Source organism: Lissotriton vulgaris, chromosome 1_1, assembly GCF_964263255.1.
Source record: "Lissotriton vulgaris chromosome 1_1, aLisVul1.2, whole genome shotgun sequence".
Classification (NCBI taxonomy): Eukaryota; Metazoa; Chordata; class Amphibia; order Caudata; family Salamandridae; genus Lissotriton; species Lissotriton vulgaris.
The window spans coordinates 1,931,380,471-1,931,404,791 of record NC_141685.1 but is presented as its reverse complement, the minus strand read 5'-3'; positions in this window follow the sequence as shown (position 1 = coordinate 1,931,404,791).

Genomic DNA, 24,321 nt, shown 5'->3' with positions numbered 1-24,321 from the left:
GCAATGAGTAAAGTCTGTTAACGCTTTAGCTGGCCCGATCTGACATGGCCGGCTGGAACTGTTGTTTACAGCATCGTTATCTGGCATAAGGTTATCTTGCAAAGTAACTTTTTTACAGTATTGTATGTTTGTCGTATTTGGTCTTGTTTGGTTTAGATTAAAAATTGCTTATTTTTCTAAACTGGTGTGGTGTCCATTTGTAGTGTTTTCACTATATTATTGTATATGTGCACAAAAACTTTACACACTGCCTCTGAGATTAGCCTGTCTGCTCATGCCTAGCTACAAAGGGGGTGAGCAGGGGTTATTTTGGAAGCATGACCCCCCTTACCCTGACTAAGAAAAGGGTAGCTACTTGGACAAAGGTGCAAACCATTGCCAAGAGACCACCATTTATAACACTACTACAATTTATACTAATTTGGAGGAGACACTAAACGTGTGACATTTACTATTCCCACTCTAATGCAGACCAATTTGAGGAACGTATTGCACACTAACGGGTTGACATTTACTAATCTCCCTCCAATCTTAAGCAATTTGGGGAGAGTGTTAGATGCGAAAGGGTTAACATTTAATATTCCCAGAACAATCTAAAACAAGTTGGAGAAAGCATTGAGCACTAAAGTGGTGACGTTTACTATTCCCACTGCAATCTATACCAATCTGTGGAAAGTGTTTTCGAGCAGTAGCAGCCCCCCCCCCAGCGCCTTGAGACCCTAGCGGGTGAGTAGCGCGATTTACAAATACTCTTGATAGATTGATTGGCGGCAACACCGCCATGGAAAGGCACTACCCCGCCTGTATTTTAATATGGATGGTGGTCTCTTCCAGATACTGCCACCATATCCAGCCCCTTTTCCACTCGGTCGACTCATCTAGGGGTGGAAAACCAGCGGACGGTCTTTCCGTCCACCGAGATCCCCCCGACATCGTAATATGGTGGGGGGGAAATTGGAGGCGGGCGGCAGTTAATGGCGGGCGGTGGCGATCCACCCGCTATTATAATAGACCCCTAAATGTGGTGACATTTACAATTCCCAATCCAACCTATACCAATATCGGAGGGTATTCCTTACTCCGGACTGCATTCTGAGTAAGGAATACCCCCCGACTGACCCGGGTTCCTCATTACGGCCACGCGATCTTCGAGACGTGCCTTAACAAGTTCCCGATTCTGGGCAACGTTTCCAGAAATCTTCTCATACTCGGTTCCACGAGCACGCCAGGGTTAATCCACCCTAGGCAATAGAGGCTTACAATTTTTAGGCTTTACCTTAATTGTCCTGATGATGATCCCCATGATTACTTAGTGGGATCGAAACGTCGTCAACCTTTGTGTGCACTCTATACAGAACGTATATTTGTACCATGTGTATGTAAAGGTGCCGTTTGAATTTTCTATCGTATTTTTATTCACAGAAATCCTCAGTTCTTGACTAATAGCCCTGTTTTGTGTTTTCCTTATGTGTTTGGGTACAGGCTTGTGCCCCACTATGGTGAATTGTTGAAGGAATTCTTTCTTTTTCATTGTTTATTAAGTAAAGACTGTGACCTTTGTCCGGCTGGACATGTCGAAACCGATATAGATCGATTCTTTCTATATTCATTGTCTCTACCATAATATTTGCATCGGACCACTGTTGTTTGAAATGATTATGTTCCCTGAGGTCCTGTGCTGACTCATTGGGGCCCCCTTGTTGTGTATAAACATAGAATAAAACACAGCACAATAAGTTGCATACAAAATAACACAAACACTGTTACATACAATGGTTTCTAAATCAATATTTTTTACAATATGAAAAACAACAACTAAAATTAGAACATTGGAATGTTGGGAGCTCCATTGAAAACAATGGAGTGCTCTGGGCTTAAAATGGCTGGTATAATCCTGGAGATCCAACATTCCAATGTTTCTTTGTTCACTGCTCTGGTTGTGAACAAAGGCTTCAGGGAACCTGAGGGGATTCCAATTCCCTCACGCTCCCAAAAGGCTTTGTTTTTTTTGTTAGAACATTCTGTCCTCTAGTGACAGAATGTTCTAATAGCCTTATAGCCCTTCGTAGAGGGCTATACCGCTACTAAAGTCCTCTCCCTTGTTAAAGGCCCTCGCCTTCGGCTCGGGGCCTTTAACGCTGGAGAGGGCCTTTAATAGCCGGTATAGCCCTCTACGGCGGGCTATAAGGCTATATTATATTTTTACCTTTGATATTCCTGTTGATAACATTTTTGACATCTCCATATTCTGGACACAATATTTTTGTATCACAATATTCCTTAATTAATTTTTTTGTCCAAACACTGAGCTTTCAACTGCTCCTCTACCATTTTATGAATTTGGAGACTGTGAGATTTACAAATTAAATTAACAAATTAACAAGCGTTTCCAAAAAACAACATGTCTGGCCTCAGCAGCCTGGCTACCCTTTGATACAAAGCAAAATAAAATATGCACGTAAAAATACATAAGGTGTCTAAAGCGGAACCATTGAGCAAATACCAGATCCACTGGCATTGCCACTGCTACTTGATTATGGAAGTCTCTTGCTGCTTGCAGAATATTGTAGCACATAGCCCTTATGACTTTCATATTTTTAGTTCGTTGGTCCTCTTTTAACTTTGGTCTGTCCCAAAAAAAGTCAATTTATGGCCACTTTAGACAAACGAAAACAATTTGCAGTATATCCAGGCACACGAAGCACAGGAAGATACTAAATCGTGATGCGCCACACGGATGCCCCAACTGGTAAAAAGTCAGGCATCCAACATAAATGCAGCCCACATATTTTGCGAAAATTGCAGGCTGTTGAAATGAACAGTATGACTTTGTAAGCATTCCGGCTCTCATTTCCAAATGCAAGCACACCCATTCTGTCTATTAGAAAAATTGCAGTTCAGTGGAGACCAAGCACTAAATGTAATCAAGGTATCGCTTTCCGAAAAATTAAATGAGGAGCCTAGGGGCATAAGAAAAATTCATTACAAAACAACATCTGCCTACCCTTAAAGGTGAGTTATCAAATATAAACTTCTCACACAATTTATCGCTTGGGAATGCTAGCTCGGGAACAAGAACAGTCTGAAACAGCCATCAAAAGATATAATGGGCTCGTTCTCATTTTGCATAAATGATAAGCAATTAGCTAGCTTTAGCTGGATCATGTTCTGAAAAGAGATAAGGCAGATTAGAGGAATCTGTGCATTTCGGCTGCAAGCTGTGGCTTTCAGTGCAGAGTGCTCGGTGTGACAGCTAAATTAGGGTTAAAAGGACCGGTTAACATTTGTATTTTTGAACTTATTGTGTGAAATATAATTGTAATTTTTCTTTCTCATTGCTATTTTTTTCTGAAAGAAGTGTTAACGGAAAGGAATATTTCTTTTGAATAACCTTATATTTTTTAGTAAAATGTGACCTCCATTCAGATACTTTCTTTAGGGTCGAGGCAACGCTCTAAGTGGGCTAGGGTCAGACAAGGCAGGCGCTGGCAAGCAAAAAAAAAAGGATGTTAACCAGCACATTTTGGGGTCATCTCGTTCACTGACTAAAGGAAACAAGCATCGGTATATGCAATAGGTTGTCCCTATGTGATTAATGGTACATTTTCTGTTGTTGTAAGATTTAGCTTAGTGAGCAGTTGTGCAATATAAGTCACTGAAACTCTATATTTTCTCGACTCCTGAACGCCAAGGGTTCAATAAAAAAAGTAAACAAAACTGGAGACAGGGGGCACTGCTGACGGGCTCCCTATCTTATATTTATTGGACCTGCCAGGTTCGAGTTTATCCTAATCTGTGCCTGAGCCCCTTGATAAATATTCTGCAGTATAGTTATAGTCTGGGGAGGAAAACCAAACCTTGCGAGACCAAAAAATAGAGCACCCCAATTTACCAAGTCAAACGCCTTCTTTGCGTCGACCATAATTATCAAGGTGGGTATTTGATTCATATTAAAAAAAATCGATCGCTTGGACTAAATAACCCATATTAGACAACATTGACCTGCCAGCTATAAATCCACTTTGATCTGTATGAATCACATGCTGGGCTACTGGAGTAAATCGTTTAGCCCAAATTTTCATCAGGATCTTATGGTCTGAATTTAACAAACTGATTGGCCTGTATGAGCTAACATCTCTGGGGTTCTTTCCCTTCTTAACAAAACTAACTATCCAAGATTCCTTTAAATCTGCTGGAACATCACCTCCGACCTTAACATAATTAAAAAGCTCCAGCAGAAATGGTATTAGCTCTTCCGAGAATGCTTTGTAAAATTCAATCGGAAGGCCGTCATTTCCACACGCCTTACCTCCTGTCATTGAGGCCATGGCTTTAGAAATTGCAACAGCTGAAATATCTGTCATTAATGCTTCTTTATGCTCTCTACGAATCTGAGTGAGTGTTACACCCTGGAAGTAATGTTGAAGTGCTTGATTTGATATCTGGTAATCAATTGTATATCATTCCTTATAATGATCAAAAATTTTTTGGGGCAATTGCGTCTTTTTCCAATGCTAAAATCTGTGTTCCGTGTACCAGCACTTCATCGATTACCGCTGCTTCTTGTTTTACTCTGGTAGACCATGCCAGCAGTTTTCCTGCCAACTGGCTTTCTTCATAAGCCCTCTGCTGGTATGACAACGAACTACAGAGCTCTTCCTACTAAAAAACTACCTAAATTCCTACTTTGCTTTAGTTAGTTGCTCCCCCACTCGATGACCTCGCCCAGAGAACCGAATTTTCCTTAAGAAGGCAGCATGGACAGCCTGCTGAAGTTCTGTTATTCTGCTCTTACAGGCTCTAATTTTCTCTGACATGTAAGCAATCATTAGCCCTCATATTGAGAGGCCTTAAAAGCCCCTCAGATTGAAAAAAGCCTAGCAGTACCCTTATTTACCTGAAAAAACTCCTTGATCCATTATCTGATACTACTAATCCATTGTGGGTTGGTTAACAGAAGTGTATCAATCTGCCACCTAGATTTTTCTCTTTTTCCTAACTCTAAATCAATGTCAACCTTTACCAGAGAGTGGTCTAAAAAAAGGAGTTAGCCCATATCTCTAAATTTAAACATATCATGATTCAGAAATGCTTTATTCGACTTTAACAACATTTAAAATCATAAAAGCTTCACAGTATTAAATCATAATTCATAAAATACATGATCACCCTCCATTAAATACAGCTTATTTTAAAAAAGGCATTAAATTGGTACATTATCGATATTAAGCAATTCATATTAAATACATTAATTATCTCCATTAGATCATCATTCAGTTAGCATCATTAATTTCCGTTTCTTCAAAATACTTTTTAAGAAGCTAATCATAACCATGATACATTTATCGCTTCCTAATTGCTGCAGGCTTAAATACGCTGGTCTACATTGTCCCCAATAACCCTGTCTCAAGTATTGTCTAATCCATCTTTTACGTTCAGTATCGTAGTGTTTACAAAATAAAATCAGATGGAAAGTGGATTGTATAGGCAAATTGTCACAAGTACAAGGTACCAGGTTCCGTGACCAATCATTTCTTAAAGGAAGGGTTACCAGGTGAAAAAATAAGTCAAATCTAAACCGCGTTAATATAAAACGATCAAAGCCCACGTTGCAGATAGATAAATAGGGTTGAATCAGCTGGCATGTCAAGGTCATATGGTGTTGGATGACTGTACTTTTCAAGAGTTCACCTGAACTTCTTAATATTTCAAAGTGACACATACATAGTCTTTTCAAATCTTTCCTTAATATCCCGTTATTTATTTCTGGTTTACTATATAGCTCTGGTCTTTGCAAATCTGAGATGGTATTCTTGACATACATTAACCACGGAATACATTTTGTATTATCAAGGGCCATCGCATCCTTTATAATGTCCCGTTTAAGTCCCAAAGCTTTCCCCGTCCATACCCTATGCCAGAGTAAGATTGGCTGAAGTTTTATGAGATCGGATATGTGTTCCAGACCTAACTCCGCGTGACAGCTAAATGTTGCCGCACCCTGCGGCAGCGCTAATAAATATCTTAAAAAATAATTTTCGACTATTTGAATAGTCGGTGCATTCTGAATCCCCCAAATACCAGCCCCATATAGGGCGATACTCCTGCATTTTGCCATATAAATTTTTAGGAGGATTTCCGGTGGTCTTTTGCCCAATTGTTTGGAGAAGTTCATAAGAGCCGCTATAGAGCGTTTAAATAGCAGGGTCCTGGTCTTTATGGCTGCCCCCCACAGACCTGAACCATCAGGCAATACCCCCAGATAAGGAGAGGTTTTTGTACATCCAATTGTGAGGCCGTCCGCCTTAATTTCCTTGTGTTCGGCCCGCCCCTTACCGCATACCATCATGAAAGATTTTTTGCCGTTAATTTTAAGCCCTCTTGATCCCATAAAATGAAAATATTTTGCTAATGCCCTTTTGGCACCTATCTTTGTTCGGGCCATAAGCACTGCATCGTCCGTATAGAGGAGTGAGACAGCCTGTCTCTTACCAAATCTCTTACCAAAAGTCGATGTTGCTGGCCTACAATTCCTACTCCAATGAGTTAGTATATATGGAGAATAGGAATGGGGCCAGCACACAGCCCTTACCCCCCCCCCATCTCTATGCGGAAGGGCCTCGTGCATTCTCCCTTAGTCCCGTATCTCACCCTAGCTGTAGCCCCAGAATACAGCTGTCGGAGGAATGATAGTATGGCTGGTTCCACTCCTATTTCTTCAAGGGTTTGCCATAACTTCTCGTGATCCACACAGTCGAAAGCGGCTGTGAGATCAACGAATATGGCATATAAGCGTTCTTTCTTCGCCCGTGTGTATTTCCCTTGAATGATTACAAAATTGAGGACCTGTTCCACCGTACCCATCCCTTCTCTGAAACCATATTGAACGGGACTCAGATGTTATTGTCATTAGTCCATATATGGAGTTTATTTAGGACCACCCGACCTGCTAGCTTCATAAGGGAGTCCAATAGGGAAATAGGCCTATAATTAGCCGGGCTCTCTCTATCCCCCTTTTTGTGTATCAGTATTATTACCGATTCGGATCAGGTTTTGATGAATCCTATTGCACAGCATGACTGCAAGACATGCGTACATATTGGGGCCCACAGATCCGGGGTCAGCTTAAAGACGTCATTTGGCATTCCATCAGGCCCTGGGGCCTTATTTCCGTTGCTACTGTTAATTGCCATCAGGACTTCATCAAGACGAATGACTAGACCTATCGGAAGATGGTCCGAATTTTGTACATCCGTTTCAACAATAGGGCACGGACTTTCCCCCTCCCTTTTATAAACATTTGAGAAGAAGTTGATTCATGCCTCTTCATCAATGGCGACCTCTATTGTTGCCATATCCTCCTTTGTGAAAGAAGGTGCTTTAACCGCTTGCCAAAACAGCTTTGGGTTTCTGCTTTCAGAGGCTAGGAGCAGGTTTTGCCATGCTTGTTCTTTAAGTTCCCTTTTCCTTTGTGACCTGGCTTGGTTATATCAACAGAACAACGGTCCTAAGCTCAAAACAATTTCTAGAAGATTGGATGACATATGGACCACAATCGGACACCATGTACAGTTCTTCTTATCCCCAGCCGGGCAAAGAGTTTATTTTAGGAATGTTTGACAAGAAGTCAATTTGAATATTTCAATAGCATAACAAACATAATAGTGTTTGAAGTAAGGCACAAGCCTGTGCCGTACTCATCAGGATAGAGAAAAGTTTGTGAAAAGGGGTGCAGAGGAAAGAATATTTTACATCAGGCAAAGGAAGAGTTGAGCAACAGAGTGGTACTGCTTTAGGATTTAAATTGGCAGTATTCCCTTTAGTAGAGCATACAACAGTAAATCACAATAAATAACAATGTATGTCTACATAACAGTGTCGACGGCGTTTCGATCCTATGCTCTAAGATAAAAGGATCATCATCAGGACTTAATATATGCCTGGATTAACATGGAACAATCAAGCCTGTAAAGAAAAACAGGAAAAAACAGAGAGACAAAAAATATTTTTAGAGAACGCTACTCTGTCTTTTTTCAAAGATATGGACAGGAAGTCAACTTCGTCACACACTACTTGGCATGCACTTTCGAAATCGCAGTGCGGTGAAGGGTGTTGTCTTGGACGGCGGCGACCAGAGAAATGCGCGGTGCCTGGGATGTGCCTATTTTGTAAAGGATAGTCATTTCCGTGGAGGTGAGGAGATGACATCTTGTGTTTATATGGACTACTGGAGTGACGGAATTCATCACAAGTCAGTGAGACAATAGTGGGGGAGTGCAGGTCTTAAAATAATGTGACATGAGATGTACTGGATTATAACATCAACAACGTACCCAGAGGTGGATTTGAAGAAGCGCTTTCATTTAATGTTTTGCCTCGAGGTTGCGGTACATTGAGGGTAAAGAGGCTGTGAAATAATGGTCATGGTTAGCAATTCGGTGATGACCAAACTAGTGATCGTCAGCTAGCGAATATCGAGCTGTGACCCTTACCTATATCTTTAATGTCCTGGAACGGTTGCCCAATGCGGGGTGCCTCGTAAAGAGGAGATAACTGGGAGAACAGTCTATGGGAGAGAGGTTACCCGAATTAGGCATTGGACAAAATATAGTCACTTAAGCTGGGGAGCAGGAGCGGTTAATTGCTCACCTTGAATAGGGAAATGGTATCCCTTAGCGGTATCAATTGGCTGGATACAGTTGAATGAGCGCCTTGCTTGGCGTTCTCACCCAGGTTCCAGGGGGTCTGGAGCGGCGGTCGGAGGATACAACAATCCGCTATGATTAAAAAAAGGGGGGAAAAAATGTAAGGGTAGGGTGTGCCCTTCTGCTGAACGTGTCAGGGCTACGGGCTCGGGCAGGGGCTGGTTCTTACCTCGCTGGTGTCGGGATGACGATGCATCTGTTCCGCGCTGGCATTGCAGCTTCCGTGTTGGGAAGTTTACGCGCAGGGCTTTGAAAGGGTAGCGGTCACGTGACATTAGTCATGTGATCCTCCGTATTGACGGCGGACATGTTGGAGTGGTGAGAGAGTCTCAGTGCGTGCCTGATTGGCAACCGTGCCGGGAATTAAAACTAACAGCGTAACAGTGGCTTGCCGAGGTTGAACATGAATTGAATGGTAACGAACTGGCAATTTCATAAGTGACCTAGTGGGTTATGTTTGCGTTTGGCAGTGATCAAGAGGTTGCTAGTCGGTTGTGGTGGCCATATTGGAGTGGCGAGGGAGTGAATTAAAGTGCTTAAGGTGCGTGCCCAGGGGATGAGTGAGGACACATGCAATTCTAATTAACATATGGCAAATAAGCGTACAATATACCATATACACAATGATTATAAACATCCATGTACATATAATGTAGGGCCCCAGAAGACAAGTATATTACGTTGCATTCAAAGCAAATTGGTCCAGTCCTCACTCCTATTCAAACCAGTCCTGATGGTATTGAATTGAATGATGGATTTAAGTTCCTCTCTGTTCATTATTTGGGACAAATTCCCACCTCTTTGCGGAAGTTTGATGGATTTATATGCCCTTCTACAATTTCTTATTAGATCATGGTCTCTAGATTTAGCACTAAGCGCAGCTTTTAATTTGGTATACGCCTTTGTGCATTGGGTATCAAACCACCCTGTGGACTTAGCACGCTTTTTACAAGTTTTAATAAGAGTATCCTGTATTACCACAGTGATACCACCAAAGGCATCCAGTATTTCTTTATGTGAGGCCTTTTCATCTAAACAGACCTGAATGGGCAACAAAGCTTTAATAATAATCCCCCTGTTTAATTCCACAGGATCTAACGTGCTCCATTTTAGGCTAAAATCATTTTGTAGGGCAAATGTTATGTCCTGCACCCATGCCAGAGCCTCAATGGTGGTGGATTTATTGGAGACAGGTAGGGATAGATAAAGACTAATAGGCATGTGGTCACTCAGGCCATTTGAGTGGATCTCAAACTTCTCCACCCAGTTGCAGTGTTTATTAGGGACCAGTATGAAATCGATGACCGATTGTAGACCCCTTGACATGAAGGTCGGGGTAAATTCCACCAAATGAGAACTCATCATGTTTGCGAACCCCAGGTCTAGAGTGGCCATAATATCATTTAATTTTTCCCCTTTCCCTGAATGGATAAAATAATTCACACTATTACTTCCTTCCCACTCCTCTTCTCTAGATCGACATGCATGTGATTTACAAATACTGATGTTAAAATCCCCTCCCCACAAAACAATTACATCTTTTTCATTAGCAAGATACAAGTGATACAGATCTTCCATCAAATTATTCAATACCTCCTCAAACATTCCTTTTGTATTATTATAAAAGTTCACCACCAGCAAACCTAATCCCGATGTGAGGTGGATGGACACTATTTGATAATATGGGGAACACTTCAGCATTTTTATCCCCCGCACTCTTAGTAAATTAGAAATATAGACACAAATTCCCCCTTTATGTCTACCATGTGCAGAGTATACCGCCGGGATGTGAAAGGTCTTATAACCATCCAGATGTTTTTCCCCTATAAGCCATGTTTCCTGAATGCAGAGGATATCAAAGCCATTTATAAAGTCTCACCATGCTATGTTAAAAACCTTTTTCTCCAAACCACAGATATTCCAGAAGACAACCCTTACCCTAACTCGTGATGCCCCTAACTTTGTAGGTGGGGTGTTAGCATTTCCGTTTGACAATAGCTTAGCTATCTTTGCTCCGTTCGCCACTACACATGTTGGTTTCATAGTGAACTTATCCTCACTTGCTTTGGGGATTCTATCAACATTTGTTGAATCTGTTCTCACGGGACTAGGGATTCCACTTACTGCTTTCCTATAAGCTATTACTGTATGATGTAATTCGTAATGCAGGATCTATGGCATTATGAGGTTCTGTTGGTGCACTTCCTGTTTCATCACCTTTCGAGGTTATTACTACCTTACCCTCACTCTGCTTTGAGATACTGCCGGTATGCTTATTATAGCCCATCTTCCTTTCACACCGTCAGTTGCAGTCATTTAGACCTGACAGCGCTATAAACCTGTTAGGCCCTAAGTACCCGTTAAACCCCCGGTAAATCCCATCTCTGTCCTCCTAGTGTCCCACTCTGGCATCCTTCCTGACCATGGGGGCTCTCCTGACTTCTTGCCATTTATTCCCGTTAACAGGTCTGGCTTGATTAATGGGTCTGTAGTAGAAGCCTAATGGTAAGATCTCAATACCTTGACCACTCATCCCCCCCACCCCACTTCACTCATGATCCTCTCAACTGGTACTTGGCTATTAAAATTAATCACCACACAGTCACCCTTTTTTGATTTCCTAGATCTGCCAACCCAAAGCACCGTCTAACCATTATGATGTTCGGGCCTACCATCCTACCCTCTGATGTATTGCTAGACAGCCAGTGCATCACCTTATTTCTCAGCTGGTTGTAGTTCTCTCTTACTCCTTCCTTAAGAGGAGGTACATTCCCTAGTACTAAGACAAGTGGTGCGGATTGTGGTGGTAGATCGAGGGTCCGGAGTTTAACCGGGTGGGTGATGTTTCAGGTGCACATCTTACACCCTCATCCTGTGCAAAACATGAGTTTACCCCGGGATTCCTCTGCTCTTTAACTTTAGTATTCTTTTCACTGCCTGTTATTTTACCTATGTTGTTCCCTGTTGTTTTACTTTTTAGTACAATAGGATGGAATTACTCAGAAGAGACAGTATTACAACTAGACGAATTATCGTCAATGGTGGACATAGTCTCGTTTAGATCATTTCCTGAGGACATCAAATCAACTGGAGTAAGTCTTGGGCCATCAGCATGCTCTGGTGTACACGCTTCTCTTATAGCACCTAGCGACGACCCCTTTGTCGCTCCGAGTTTCAAGGATAGCCGTTTCTCTGTTAGTTCTATTTACCTCCCCACCACTGTGGCAGTCCTTTCAAAGAAACTTTCGAGGGTCCCAATTATGCTGCCACCTGATATCGTCGGTTCAGTCTTTCTCCCCTTCTTTGATTTAGGGGCCATTTTAAAACTGTAGGGCATCTGGGAGGTGTAGTCTGTAGTGCCCCTCGGCCCCCCCCCCACTACGGCCGCGCAAGAGTTGGAGTTGCTGCGGTGGCAGGGAGAGACCGGGTGCGGCGTTTAGCTGGGCAGAGAAGAACGCGTCCAAAGGGCTCCACAGTAGCAGGTCCTGAGAGGAAGGTCAGTATGTGCCAAACAGAGTCCCCACTCCAACAAGGGGAAGTTCGTATTTAAAGCGCCTCCTGGCGCGTACTCCGCCGGAAGCAGCTCTCTTGGCCGCTAGGGCACCTGGGAGGTGTAGTCTGTAGTGCCCCCCACTGCGGCCGCGCAAGAGTTGGAGTTGCTGCGGCGGCAGGGAGAGACCGGGTGCGGCGTTTAGCTGAGCAGAGAAGATCACGTCCAACAGGCTCCACAGCAGCAGGTCAGTATGTGTCAAACATATCAAGGAACGTGAAAATAAGAAAAAATCGATCTGGGAAGTGTACTGATGTTGACGAGAATAATAAGTATACTGCAATAGAGGGAATGACAAAACTAAAACTATTTGCAGACGATGTTGTACTGTACTTGGAACCAGTAAGACCAAATATTGAATCAATTTTAAGAGAATTCTCCGAGTTTGAGGCAATCAGACGTTACAAAATTAATCATTAAAAAAATGAAGTCCTGGCCATAAATGGCTCTAATAACTTTCCTCCAGATAATTTAAAACAAAAAGCTCTTTCTCTCGAGGCGATACAATATCTGGGGATATATGTTTCAAATCAATTTGTGGATTTATTTAAGTTACATTATGAAGCAATGTTGAGGAAAATGAAAAATTTACTGGAAAAATGGACACTCCTTCCCTTTACCTTGATTGGTCCTACAGCACTCATAAAGATGTTGGTATTACCATTATTAATCTTTTTGTTTTCTAATATTCCAATTAAAATCAATACAGAATATTTTAAGAATTGGAAAAAATCTTTCGTCAATTTTTTGGGAATGAAAAGGGTTAAAGTATCTATACTCCAACTTGATACTAGCACTTCCTAATATTCGTACTTACTATGAAGCAGCATTTTTGGACATAATTGTTCAATTCATTGATAGTAAGGGATCCTTGGATTAGTTTTTATCTGAATAAGATGGTTCAGGAAGCGGGATCACAGCTTCCTGTTTTTATAAAAACATCAAAAATTCCAAAGAAAACAAGATACCAGACGCTCCAGCTGTTTAACAGTAGACTCCAGAAATGTTACTCTTTAAAGGCTCACTCCTCAGGATATAAATATCTTCGCCATATAGAATGTAAAAATCTGGGCCTCCATATTCAAAATAGTAATGTAAAACTCAGGGAAACAGAGGGTTTTAAGGAACTCAGCCACTTCCTAATTGGTGGGAGATGTATTATTTGGGAGGAAGTTCAAGTAAGGAAATCAGAGTAGGCTCCTTTTTTTTCGTTACCTACAGATTAGATTATTAGTAAATAAATATCTTCTTCCAGCCAGTGCAGATACCGCTTCGGTTTGACCCGCTCTGTTTAGGACCAAATTGCGAGCTATAGGCAATTGGTATTGATTATTCCGAAATCAAGGGGAGCCCCTAATGGTTACCAATTTTCTTGAAAAGATAAAACAAGAAACACTTTGCCAACTTTCAGAGGGGGAGTGGCAAATCATCTCAAAACATGGTAGTTAGGCATTGAGAGCAGCAAACATTAAAAGAATGGCGTTTTTATGGTGCCTATTACACCCCTAAAGCACTTCACAAGATGTATCCCGAGGTAGAGAATAAATGTTTCCAGTGTCAACAGATGGGAGAGGGTTCATGGTTACATGTCTGTTTTATATGTCCAAAGCTGACCCATTTCTGGGAAAAGATTTGCGTTGAACTTAGCCATGCTCTTTTGAGTAGGGTAGAACCCGAGCCAGAGTCAGCACTTTCGGTTTATTAAAAGAAAATTATCTGCAGTTACTAACTAGAGGGAGGAAATGTTTTTATCAATTTCCTCCTTGGTGACACGTTCATTGATCCTCCAGAATTGGAAAACAACCGCAGTACTGACCTTTCTAGAATGGTTGAGTGAAAACATTTTAAGAAGCCTATGCAAAAAGGGTGGGAGCTACTAAAAGATTTAATTCAATATGAAACTATTTGGATCAGATGAAAAAGGTCCTCTAAGGGTAAACTTATTTAGAGGGTTTTTTCATTATTTTCTTTGTTTTTCCTTTCTCTTTCTTTTGTAGTAATTTATGTAAGCATTTGTACTGTTGAAGTGCGGGATAGAAGCAAAGTTAATGTTATATTTTAATGTACTGTAAAATATATCCGGATTATATACTGGAGAGGAAGTTTCGAAAAAATCGTCACTTTAGCACCTGCACTTTATTATTTAAGAAACAGCTATTGACAATGTAATATGTCTGTTGCGAGATGGTTATGATTGTATAAGTATCAATTAATTAGTAATTTTATTTTTAAATACTCCTTTTATGTTTCATGCTTTTTACTCTGCTCAATAAAAGATTATATAAAAAAAGTCACTGAAACTCCATAAAGAATTATGGGCCCGATGTAGGTACCAAATACCGGTCGGAAACGGACGATTTCGGCCGTTTCCGACCGGTATTTGGCCTACTGAGATGTAGGGGACTTTTTATGTCCCAATCGGTATTTTACCGATTCGGTAAAATTACCGAATTGCAAAAATACCGATTCGGTAATTTTACCGATTTTTTAAATTTGGGATGTAGGTGGGACTACTTTCAGTCCCAAAGGCCCTTCAGATTCGGTATTTTAACACCCAATCCAATTGGGTGTTAAAATACCGAGTCCAGGTGTGCATGCACATGTGTGCATGCACACCTATGCCATGTGACAGACAGACATGCCCTTAGGGCATGTCTGTGTGCCACATGGCTCACATGCCTGTTTTGGGGGTGCTAGAGGGTGTCAAATCTGAAAAACCTACATCTCCCCCTCTCTAATTTACCACTTCATAAATACCGATTCGGTATGATTCGGTATTTATGAAGTGGTAAATGTAGATTTACCTACATCGGGCCCTATGACTTGTTTATAGAGAAAGCCAAAATATTGTACAGTAACTGTTGCTAATATAATGCGGGGAGATTACATAAGGCGGAGGACAAAGAAAAAAATATGCAGCGGCAAAGCACGTTTGAATTGCTTGTAGCCACTGGGTGATTAAGTAAGGGTGGAGGACAAACCAAATAAGCACAGCCAAGCACTGTGTGTAAAAGACAGTAACATTATCAATCTGAACACCTTGTTCCAAAAACACTGGTTTGAGCTAGTATTCTATCTAATGTAAAACCCCTAGGCATGTGAGCACTGTTTGAGCATGCATATTGTTAACATGCATATTGGAGCGAACTGGTGCAAACAAACTGCTTAACTACTTGGGGCCTTATTTATGAAGGCCTTGCGCCACCGGTGCGTCACTTTTTCCCATTTTAAAAGTGACGCACCGGCGGCGCAAAGCCAGCGACGGCTCGTGGAGGGAGTTACGGTGGGGCAGGAGGGTGGGGAGGGGGAGGGGCAGGGCGGAGGTTGCTAAAAACCGGCATATGGATAATTGCAGGTAAGTAAACAATTTAATTAATAAAACGAATTTCGTAGCTCGCACTGCATTGCATTTTGCGATGCAAGGCGCACTACGAAATTCGTTTTATTAATTAAATTGTTTACTTACCTGCAATTATCCATATGCCGGTTTTTAGCAACCTCCGCCATGCCCCTCCCCCTCCCCACCCTCCTGCCCCACCGTAACTCCCTCCACGAGCCGTCGCTGAGCAAAGCCTTCATAAATAAGGCCCTTGGTTGGTAGTGAATTTGTTTAACAATGTTTCGAATGTCCCTCACCTTATTAGTCTTGACAGCTGGCCTGCAGGCTCCACAGACACCTCTTTGTTATGGCATAGCAACCCCGAGGTAGACATCCCTTCAGCTCGCTATGGGTTTCAGCCCAAATTTCCTGCACAGCTATGAGGTGAATGATGTTCAGTATGATCTAATTTAAGCGTCACTTACTAACTTGGATGACGATCTCTGTGATTTTCCTTGAAACCAAATTGATTAATGTAGTAGCTGCTATTTTGTTCATTTAATTGCTTAATTTTGGTAGTGTTTCATCTTCTATCTTCTATCTGTATTATAATCTGATACAAAGCCAGTCTGGCACTGATTAATACAAATAATACAACTGTAAAAAGAGTTATCTGACACGCTAATTAATATTCATATGCCAGGAGACTGTCTGAAAATTAGGGGAGGTGACAGGAAAACAATTACAAGAATTTTATTTTGCATTAATTTTGCGAAAGGATTGCAAGAATTTAATTTGCAGGGGAATTATAAAATGAATTACCTACTTTTCCTTCTATGCCTACTGAAATATGGTAATATCAATGCCCCCACTCAGTGAAGGGGCTGCAATTCATGTTACTGAAACTCACACGTGCCAACCATGTCCCGAAACGAAGCTAGGAAAGGTTGCGATGGTGTCCCCTAGCATAAACACATGGAAAGGCCTTTCATGCATTTCTAACATGAAATATGCCACCACATATCTTGCCATAAATGCTTCACATTTTCCACATCTTTCAGAGGCTGCAGAACGGAGCTCATAAAGTACTTGAGCCAGGGCCATGTTTATTAAGGTCAGGTCAAGCCGCACGCCCGTGCTGCACTGTCTCTGGGTCTAAGATCAATTATTTGGCTAGGATGGGGGCGTGGTGTGAATCGACAGGAGCCTCGTGCAATAGGTAGTGTTTTAGCACGGCAGCACCTTGCTCAGCATATAAGTAAATGTCAGCTGAATTTTCGATTGCCCACAGTACCCCCACATTCCCAACCTGCACATGGCACTATCTCCGTAAGCGCTTCAAAAATGTAAAAAATATGGAGAGATGTAGCAATCTACAAATTGCCACTAAATTTGTGTAGTTCCTAGTACCAGACACTGTGGGGGATATGTACAAGGAAGTGGCAAAGGGTGTCCTTAGCCCCCTTGGCTTAACGACACACTCCGCCACTTCTGAAATGCAAGGCTGCACCATATTTACAAGAATGTGGAGCAGTCTTACGATTCCCCCTGCAATGGTGCTAAGTTTAGCAACTTGGCGCCAGCGCAGGCACCCTTGCAGCCGAGTGTCTGCATGCAGGAGAGGATTGTTTATGTGTAGGAAGGTGTCCCTTCCTAGACATAAACAATCCTAAAATTCCTTTCTGTCACTTTCATGTGTGCTGCTTCATGCAGCACACATGAAAGTGACAAAATGACATTTCTTTTAAAGGTTTGCTTATGTACAGGAAGGGACACCTTCCTGTACATAAACAAACCATGGAATTTAGCTTTTTCCATGTTTGCTGCACAGGGCAGCACACATGGAAAAAGCAAAAATGAGGAGAAATATGGCATTTCTCCTAGTTTCGCCAACTTAAGACCAGGGTTTTCCTGGTCTTCATTTTGGAGCTGCCTCCTATGTACGCCACCCTTTTACATAGGGGTCAGCATCAAATACAATGTGTGTTGCGGTGGAACGCCAACCACAACACCCACTGCACGCCCCTTTCACGCTAACCATAGCGTGAAAGGGGGCTTTATGTACAAGGCAGTGTTAAGCCACGTTAAGTGGCTTAAGGCAGCGTTAAGCCACGTTAAGTGGCTTAACCCTGCCTTGTACATAAGGCGCAGCCCCTATCACCACCACAACATCGGTGAAAGTGACGTTGTGGTGGCGACAGGGGCTTGTACATATGCCCCTGTGTAAGGTCAAAATTGCAGGGCTCTCAAAGATTTGTGGACACTGTTGGGCTGACCTCCTGCATACCAGTATGTGCACATAAAGCGTGATCACTAACTACCTTCCCAGCACTCAGCGCTTACCAGTTTTATCTGCTTCAGGAGTATTTTTGACCAGTACTTCAGTAATGTGTCTTCAGAAATGTGTGAAACTATGTCTGCTGCCCCCACCTTTCATTACCAACTACTATTTGAATATATAGGTGGGCGGATTTAGGTGCACAGGCCAACAAACGTTTTAGTCTGTGTGCAGTTCAGATTTGTTATGGTATTAAAATACATTTCAAAATGTAGCATCACCTGTGGGAGCAAGATGGTGCCTGTGTAATTCTCAGGCTCACAGCCGCCCACGCCATGAGTGAACTCGGCCATCGGCTCTGCAGTCTAACTCAAGGATGCTGCTTTCCAGGACTCCGTGTTTGCTTGACAGAAGCCGCTGCCTCTTTTCGCCTAGGACTAGTGCTGGTATTGGAATTAAGAGCACAGAAGTGTTAGTGTGTTGTTATGAACCTGGGATTGATTCACGCTCCAGCTAGCTGTTTTCCTCTTGATTTTTACAGTGTCTTCCGTGGATACTCTGCAGGCTCGAATCGTGGTTTCTACGTTGTATCGGGCTGAGCATGGCGGCCCATGGTGTCAGGGGGATAAAGGCCAAGATTGCCTCCGGCTGTAGCATGGACCTATCAACACAGGGCCCACGTCTTTGGAAATGGATCTGATGACGAGAGGTAAACGGGAGGCTGGGGTCAATAAAAGTGCTACAAATATAGTTGCTGTGAGGGGAGCTCCTAAAGAAGGGGGGAGTTCCCAACCTTCAATCGCTAAAATGTTCCCTGCAGCTAGCTCACTGGCTTCTAAGGGTGAAAAAACAACGACAAGCCCAGAGGGAGGCAATAGCAATGGTTATGCAGATTCTGTCACCGACAATCAGGGGCGACCTAACGCACAACAGATAATCTCGCAGCAAGCGGAAAACCTTGGGCTAGAACAGGCATTGGAACGCCACAGACTAGAGACTTTAATGGTGGATACGATTAGCCCTATTGAAGGTCTTGAAACCGTAGCTCTTCCGTTGACAGTCTTTGGTGAGAATAGTCAGGCCCTGGATAGGTCTTCATCTAAGGAAAAGGAGCAAGTAATGTATCATCTTTTTTCCATCAATCAAGGCATTACCAGTGCCCAATGGTCTCACGTTGATGTATCCACCGAACAAGTCGGCAAACACTTTTTCTCGGTGTCTGATGGCTCTGACTCCGTGGCTGAAGAAAGTTCACCTACATCCTACGATGGGGGCCATTCTGACAATAACTGCAGTCATTTCTCTAAAGAAACTGGCACGGCCCAACGCCCAAAAACTGCATCTAGCAAGCAAAGGCGGAAACACTCAGAAAAGCACAGCCAGTTAAAATGGGACTAGTCGGTATCACATCTCACGTTCCCTTATGGCAAAGAATCCAACAAGATCTCAGGTTTAGGGAGCACCAGAGATACATCGGTTCAATCGGACGAACCCTCTTCGACAGCCATATTATCATCGATCAAGCAGTTCCAGGAAGAATCACGCACCGATAGCAAACAAGCTAAGGGTGCTGCGAAAAAATTGCAAGGGGGTCTTAGGAAGCTGAACAAAATCTGCTCAGACATCGGGGAGCAGGTCACCAAGATCGAGGGCCATACCGAAAGTCTGGAAACTGAAGTCACTACCTTGAAAGATCTGTGCTCCTCCCAAGGCACTTGCATGGCAGACGTCATGTGGAAGATGGAGGATAAGGAGACTAGACAGTGCCAAAACAACCACCACCTACCAGGGATTCCCGAAGGGGTGGAGAGCGATGATACTCAGCTCTACATCTTGAAACTCCTGAAGGGGGCCTTTCCAGAGAACACGGAGTGGAACTGGGAGCACGAGATTCAACTGTCCTGCAACTTCCCCTTTACTATGAGGAAACAACATGCTAACGGAGGAGAGAAATCTTGAGCGTTCTTGGTGTTTTTCAGAAGCTTTCTTCTTAGACAGATGGTTTTAGAACAGGCCCGACAAAATTCCAAGAAGTGCTTTGAAAGGGTGTTCTTCTTTGCAAAGCCCGAATTCTGCCACACTATGGTGGGACAAAGGTGGTGCCTCTGCCAGCTATTTATCTCCTTTCAGCAACTAGGAGCACAAGTATTTCTCATGAATCCTGCCAAACTGAAAATCATTGTGAACGGTTCCTTACATATTTTCCTGTCTGAGATCAAAGCCCAAGAATATCTCTGTGTAATTAAGGCTAGAAAAAGGTAAAGCTAGTGATTTTCATGTACAGCAAACCTACAATTTGGATGCTATTCACCCTTCTCTTTAACCCTGTACTTTCCTGGAGGAGTAGGGGCCAGGGATGGGATAGTTATTGGATACGCTTTTAAAAGAGTCTAGAGCAGAGGGAAAGGAGTCCGGGATTCTGGGGTCCATGCCAAGCTAAGGTCCAAGGCTAAAAAGTCAAGAAAAAGGTTCTCCACCTCACCTCAATTTTTCTTCTTTAGGCTGCTTTTGGCTAGTATTCTATCCTCTCTCTTTATAGTCTTATTGGCCTAAAAGTCTTTAAATACTGTTTGAAAACACAGTGGGTCAGGTGGCAGGATTTTACTACAGGTATCCATCATTCAGGTGTTACCTGATTGTTCTATGTTGGGGGGCTGGGTTAGGGGGCTGGGTCCTGCGGAAGCCTGAGGGAGGGGAAGGGGTGGTCTCTGCCATTATGAACTTTATTTTTTTTTGTCTTTGTGTCAATGTGAGTATGACTTTGAGCTTGATTTTTTTCTTGAAGTAATAGAGTGTGCAACAATTAGGATAATTTTTAGCACTAGTGGGTCACTTGATCTCCCTACGCTGGATAGGTTAATTTATTCTGTGTATAGCATCTGGCTCCATGGGATATTTATTTTTGTTCTTCATGCATGCAGCCTACTCAGGAATATTGTTATATATTTTGGTATAATAAATGCAACGCATTTTGAAATAGCTTCGTAAAATATCTGCGGCTTGAACCATGCTTGAAAGAGACAGAAAGTTTCCCAAGGACTGTGCTTGATGGGGGCTGAAATAGTCTGCCTCCAGGAAACACATATTGAGGGCTCATAGATAAATCTTTTAAAATCAATGGGATACAGTTTAATCGGGGGAACTGCACAGGGTGCTCACACGGGGGGGGGGTTGGCATTTTAGCACAACAGAAGTGCTTAGTACAACCTAATCAAACTAAATCTGATCCTCAAGGGAGATGGGTTTTAGCAAAATGCCGGTTAACTCCAGCATATTTTTCACCCTATGCTCCATATATCGGAATATAGTGGATGACCCTGGAGTGATCAACTGGGTTTCTGGGGAATTAGCTCACTGGCCTCTCCCAGTTATTGTATGTGGGGGCCTCAATATCAATTTGCCCATTAACTGGGGAATAAACAATCAACTGTGGTATACAGGTCAGTAACCAAAGGTCTTACAAGCCTTAACAACTCCACTGCATATAACATAACATACCACTACATGTGTATTTTGTAAAGCGCACGTTCACCACTACGGGTATCTTGGCGCTGAATAACAGATGTTTGTTATACAAGGGCTTGTGGAGGCCTGGTCCCATCTAAAACCAAATCCGCCAGGGTATACTTTTTATTCTGCACCTCATAACTCTTTTGCAAGATTAGATTATTCTTTGGTTTCACCTTCTTTGATTCACAAAAGTTGTATCAAAATTATTCCTCTATTTTTGTCAGACCATAATCCTCTAATTTTTAATATAAGGGGCTTGGCTACCTGTAAAAAAGTCTCCTCCTGGAGTTTTGACAGAACACTATTATTTGATACAGGATATCAAACTCATAGGAAAAGCTGGATTAAGGATTTTCTAGAAACCCATTGGATCTGCCCAAATCATGGTTGTGTGGGACAATTTAAAAGCTTGCATTTGAGGGGAGACTTTAGAGTTCTCTCTTAGGAAGAATAACCAGGAGAAAGCTCATGTTACAGAACTCCAGAAAAAGCTAGTAAAGGCTTAGGAAAACCTTATTGGTGCTGTCTAGTCGGGGTAGAAATAGAACCAGCACAATTTGAAACAGCAGCGATCAAAGCAGAAAGTGTCTCTATACAGGCTGAGAAATCTGCTGCCAAGTGGGCTGCTGCACACAAATAAATATACAAATGCAGCGAGCAGATTGCCAATTAGCTGCCTATACCAACAGCTTACCAACAATGGGATACATTCCATTAGGACCTCTGCAGGAGGGATCACTAAAGACCTAATGAAATTCGAACAGCCTTCCATGGATTTTATCAAGGCCTATACACAGATGAGGTCATTGGCTCACAAGTTAATAGGTAGGTAGAGATTGACAATTTTCTTGATTCAATTTCTCTATCACTCCTTGATATGGAGGATCGTGATCAGCTGGAGGACCCTCCCTCTTGGGACAAAATTGCTATGGCTATGGCAAATTTATCAGATGGCAAGGCGGCAGGTACTGACTGTATACCAGTCGAATTTTATAAAGTTTTCTCCTCCCAGACTAAAGATATTTTTAAATCCCTGGTGACCCAAGTTTTCAATGGGGCAACCCCACCTTCATCATGAGTGACAGCCAAGATCACTATCTTTCCTAAAAAGACAAATCACCTTTAGAAATGGACTCCTATCGTCTAATCGGACTCTGTAACGGAGATTCCAAAATCTATTCCAAATTCCTTGCACCCCGACTCTCAGTTAAAATTGAAAATCTTGCTATTAAGTGACAGCATGGGTTTATCCCCAAAAAAAGCACAACAGACCATATTCGGAGGAACTGTTTGATGCGGCACAGACCACATGAGACCCGATGGCCCTAATACCTCTAAATGCTGAGAAAGCATTCGATCGGGTCTCCTGGATGTTTCTTTGGCGCATTATGCAGAGAATCAATTTTGGGCCCAGAGCAATCCACCCATTAAAGCATTATACCTCAATCCTACAGCTAGGGTTTCCATTAATTTGCAACTAATCAAGCTATTTGAAATCACATGTGGGACCCGTCAGGGTTGCCCCTGATTCTCGTTGCTTTTTGCAATGTATATTGATTCCTTCATAAAAAAGCTGGAAAAAAAATTAAAAATCCCGGCTATTCATAGATATTGCCTAGAAACTAAAATCATGGCATATGCGGATGATTTAGCCTTCGTGACCCCGGAACCCGAGAAAGCTATAATAGCAATAGAACAAGAGGCTCAGTGTTTTAGTGTGATTTCGGGATACGCACTAAATAAAGGAAAGACCCAGATTATAGTGAACAAAAAAATCAACTGGATGGATGAAAGAGTTGTCTCTAAGGCAAAATATTTAGAGGTGAACATCTTGGCTGAAACTGAGTCAATAGTTAGCAAAAACTTGGACCCCCTTGCTGCAGAGACAAAGAGAGCCTTGAGCCGTCTCAATAACCTACATCTATCTATGGTGGTCCAGTGCAATGTCCGCAAAATTATCTTTTTCGAAAAATTCGAATTTTTTTAGAACTATTCCTCTGGAATTGATTAATATAATAATGCTGAAATTCGATCAACTCTTTCCTCAGTTTATAAGGGCGCAATCTCAACCAAGGAGAGCATTCAAATGTTTATCTCTTCCCCGGGAATGAGGGGACTTGCCACTTCCAAATTTAAGGCTATATTACTGGGCCACGGTCTTACAGACATGCCCAATATTGGTACAAGATCAACGTTCAACAACGACAACGAGACTCCCGTCACCCTTCTAACTTTTACTTGGGTCTGATGCCTGGGTGTGCCTGTGGTGTCAACTCGAATTTGGGTACTACAAGAAGGTAACATTCAAGACCCTCTTGGGTACCTTTGAGGTATTTACCACTGTGCGTAAACTATTAGGAATGGGCATGCTGAACTACTATAACCCTGGCAAGAATGCCAACCTGCCATGCATTTTTGGGGGATTATACTTTCAAAATTGGTCGAATTCTGGAATAGACAAACTGGGGTCTTGTATTCGACCGAAGGGGTCCTGGCATTCGAGGATCTTAAAACCCAATTCAACTTGAGTAATAGAGAGGCCTTTAAATATTTTGCCATCAGGGCTTTTTTATCACGCAAGTCCGGCGGGCCCACGAGATTCACTAAATGTGAACTAATTGAGAGACTACACAAATACACCGCCCCCGAATCGGATCAATATATGACTCTCTGAATAGCCTAATGGCTGACGACCTAGCAAAAATTTCAAATAAATGGCAACAAATATTGAACATTACCAATAACGTTTTTTGCCTTGCTCTCAAATTCGTTCAAAGCGACTTACTACCAGCCAATTTTCAAGCACAATTTTATAAAACTTGCTTTTTCTTATACCTTACACAAAGCAGAATTGCAAAGTGGGAGACTGGCAAGGGTACGCAGTGTCCATGATGCACTGAATATAGTGTAGATTCAGTCCCTATGTTTGCTACTCGTTCAGAGCTGGGGCCTTTATTAA